The sequence below is a fragment of the Chrysochloris asiatica genome, unplaced genomic scaffold (assembly GCF_000296735.1).
Source record: "Chrysochloris asiatica unplaced genomic scaffold, ChrAsi1.0 scaffold00008, whole genome shotgun sequence".
Lineage (NCBI taxonomy): Eukaryota > Metazoa > Chordata > Mammalia > Afrosoricida > Chrysochloridae > Chrysochloris > Chrysochloris asiatica.
Window position 1 is genome coordinate 23,342,365 of NW_006408526.1, and position 3,992 is coordinate 23,346,356.

Here is a 3,992-nt window from a genome sequence, read left to right on the forward strand (position 1 = left end):
AAAAAAAAAAAAAAAAAGACCTAGTGAAAGAAGAACCAGCAAGAAACTTCGGAGAAGCCACCAAGAAGTTGGAAAGTCAGACAAATGAAATCACTGATGTTAGGAGGAAAGAGTTTCCCAAAGAGCAATGAGCAGATTTGAAGTGACAAAAATTCAAGTCCAAATATAGGGAAGCTTATTAATTGGCCTTGGCAAGTGGTGGGTTATTAATGACTGAGCAATGAACGGTTTCTAGGGATGATACATGCAAGATAGATGACAAAAAGATGAAAGCTGATTACAGACAGGTTGTGCAACATTAGGGTCCATGAGTATAGGTCAGTTTTCAACCACTTTAGCAATGAAGGAAAGCAAAAAGATAGGGAGGGGGCTGAAAATCAGCACAGAGGAGAAGGAGACTTTTTATATAAAGTGGAAGAAATTTCAGCATATGTACAATGAAGAGATTAGACACTGCGACCCCAAGATCCCTTCCAATTCCACTTTTTCTTTTGATTCTCAGGGCTTTACTTAAGAACAGAGGGGAATTGTTACCTACTATTGGGGGATTTCCAATACGAGAAATATGAAATGGAAAATGTCAAGTGTCTCAGCCTAGTTACTGAGGCTTTCCACTTGCCTGCCTCTCTTTCCTTCCCAAACCCAAGCCATTCTGATGGCCTCTGAGCATAAGCAACACTTAGGGTGAGTTCACTGGGGCATACAACCATGTGTTGTTAGTTGCCATCAAGTCGGTTCTGACTCCTGGGCACCCCACATACAAAAAAAACATTGTCCCATCCTTTGAGGGAGAAAGATGAGAAGTTCTGCTTCCACAAAGATTTATAGCCTCAGACACCGTTTACAGCGTCGCTATGGGTCAGAATCAACTCTATAGCACTTAACAATAATAACAATATGCCATATTGTACAATCCTCTTGTGATCCACAAGGTTTTTATTGACTAATTTGGGGGAATAGATAGATAGGCCTTTCTTCCTAGTGTATCTCAATCTGGAAGCTTCCCTGAAACCTGCTCACAGTGAGTGACCCTGTCATTACTGGAAAAACTGGAGGCAAATCCTCCAGTATCATAGCAACATGCAAACCATCACAGTATGTCAAACTGACAGCTGTGGGATGGTATCTAGGCTACTCAAAATTTGCACCTTAAGTTTCTATTCCACTAAGCTTCTCACCTAGTATTTACAGTCCTTCCTTGATCTCAATGAGTTACCCAGAGTATTGTTGTTGTTAAGTGCCGTCATTTCCTACTCAGAGTGACCCTGTATAGGGTTTCCTAGCAGCGGCTGGTGAGTTTGAATCGCAGTTCAAACCAAACTTATCCTACAGTGCCACACCAGGATCTGGTTTTAATCCCAAGGCTCTGAAGGCAAGAAAACCCATAATCAGAGTCAAATGGCAAGAAAGAAAAAAAAGAGTTGGAGTGAGAGAGAAGAATAGGGGAAGGCTCATCCAGAACCCAGTTCTGTTTTAGAAGTTTACATCAGATTTTACATTAGTTCACTGTAGCTTTTCTCTCTGGTTTAATATTCTCAAGGGAAAACCAAGTTGAACATGAGCAACAAAAGACTTAAGCACTCAATCTATTTTAATCCGTTAGCAACATACTTCTGAAATAATTTTTCAAAGGCGTTTTAGATTTTCAGGAGGAAGAATCTTATCTTCAGTGAATTATTGTTTGTTGAGGCTTTAATAAGTGTTTGTTTTTCCCTTTTTTTCTTTCTTTGCTGGAAGACTGTTGTGTGTGTGTGTGTGTGTGTGTGTGTGTGTGTGTTTTGGTGTTTTTGGGTTTTTTTTTGTGGTCCTTTAAAGTGAAGATTATCTTTGAGAAAAGAAAAGCACCAAGTCTGGTTTTCAGTCTGGGTAAGGAAGGTATGAAAACACAAGTAAAAACATCTACATGATCACTTTTAATCTTACCTGCTGAAGGGTTTTTGCTACTTAATGATGTATTTTAGAAATGGATGTGACACTCAAGGTCACCCATAAATAGAGCTTAGAGAGAAGGGAATGAAAAGCACAAATGAGATTCACTTGCTGAGCTAGATAGCACCAAGTTTCCAACCTTCATCCAATTAGTGTTAGTGGACACCCAGCAATGATTCTGGAATCTGCCTTCTGGAGCCTCAGCCAGTTTTGTTTGCTTGTCCCATCATGTGAAGCAAATTGGCTGGGAGTTTTTTTTTTGTTTTTTGTTTTCTTTATTATTGTGATCTATGACACAATCACTGCATTATACTGGAGCGCCTTTGAAAAGCCACTGTACAGCTTAATTGTCCGGTTACCACTGTGCCTTAATGGGACAAGATGGAGCCTCAGGGAAGCAAAGGATTCTCTCTGGTGGCTTGGGAGAAGGGGTGGTGCCTTAAGGATTTTCAGAGAATATGACAAAACCTGCACTTGTTGTTAAATGCTGTCAAGTCAGTTCTGACTCACAGTGACCCTGTATAGGATTTCTGAGATGCAGCTGGTGGGTTTGAATTGTTGACATTGTGGTTCGCAGTCCAGTGCCACACCAGGAGTCTAAAATCTTCACTAGTATCACAGAATCTCCAAGGGACTTCGCACATTTTCTGGAGATAATGTTGTTGTTGTTGTTAAGTGCCGTCGAGTCGGTTCCGACCCATAGCGACCCTGTACAGGGTTTCCGAGGGTGTATATTCACATCAAAATCATTTTAAAGTAGAATTCAATAGTGTTCACATTTAGTGTTGTGAATGTGAACCACCATCTCTATCCAGTTCCAAGATACTTTCGTCACCTCAGACGGAAACCCCAAACCCACTAAGTGGTCACTCCTTATCTTTGTTTTATCTCCAGCCCCTGGTAACCACTGATTTGCTTTCTCTGCATGCATGGATTTATCTATTCTGACTATTTTATATAACAAAATCAGAATATGGAACCTTTTGTCTCTGGATTCTTTAATTTAGCATGCTTCCAAGATTCATCCACGCTGAACCTTCCGTGGATGAGATATCATAAAGGAAGTCCCTGAGTGGTTCACATGGACAAGGTGCGGTGAAAGGTTGGAAATTCGAGCCCGCAAAGAGGTGCCTCTGAAGAAAACCCTGGAGAGTTACTTCTTCCAAAAAGTCAGCCTTTGAAAACACTGTAGGACACAGCTCTACTCTGACACACAGTGAGTCACCATGGTCAGAGTTGCCTCCACAACACCTAGTTAATCTCCCATTGTATGGACAGCATACTTGTTTACCCTTTCATTTGCTCATGGATATTTGGGTTGGTTCCACCTCTTGACTATTATGAATAACATTCTATGAACATTCCTGCACAAGTATTTATTTGGGTACTAGTTTTCAGTTGTTAGGGGTATTCACCTAGGAATTAAATTAATGGGTCATGTGGTAACACTAGGACTCCTGGTGTGGCACTGTAGGGTCAGCACTGGACTGCGAATCACAGGGTTGACAGTTCAAACCCACCAGCTACTCCTCGGAAACCCTACACAGGGTCACTATGAGTCAGAACCAATGCAACGACACCTACGTTTAACTTTTTGAGCAACTGTCAGACATTTTTTCCTTTGTATTGCTTCTACGAAAAGAATTCAGTTCAACTCTTGAAAACTCAGCTTTTGAAATCATGTAGTAGTTATAACCTGGGAAGTTTGTCTTCTTATGAGCTTCTGATACTATAATTGTGTTGTTAAGTGTCATGGACTCATGACTCATGATGGATGTGAATATTGTTGTTGTTAAGTGCTATCAAGTCTGCTCCCAGTCATAACAACCACATGTACAACAGAAGGAAATGCTACCTGGTCCTGCACCATCCTCACCATCAGTGGTATGTTTGAGTCCATTGTTGCAGCCACTGAATCAATCTATTTCACTGAAGGTTTTTCTCTGTTTCATTAACCCTCTACCAAGCACGATATCCTTCTCCAGGGACTGGTCCCTCCTCATAACACAGAGCATTCTGGCTACTTCTTCCAACACAGATTTGTTTGTTCTTCTGGCAGACCA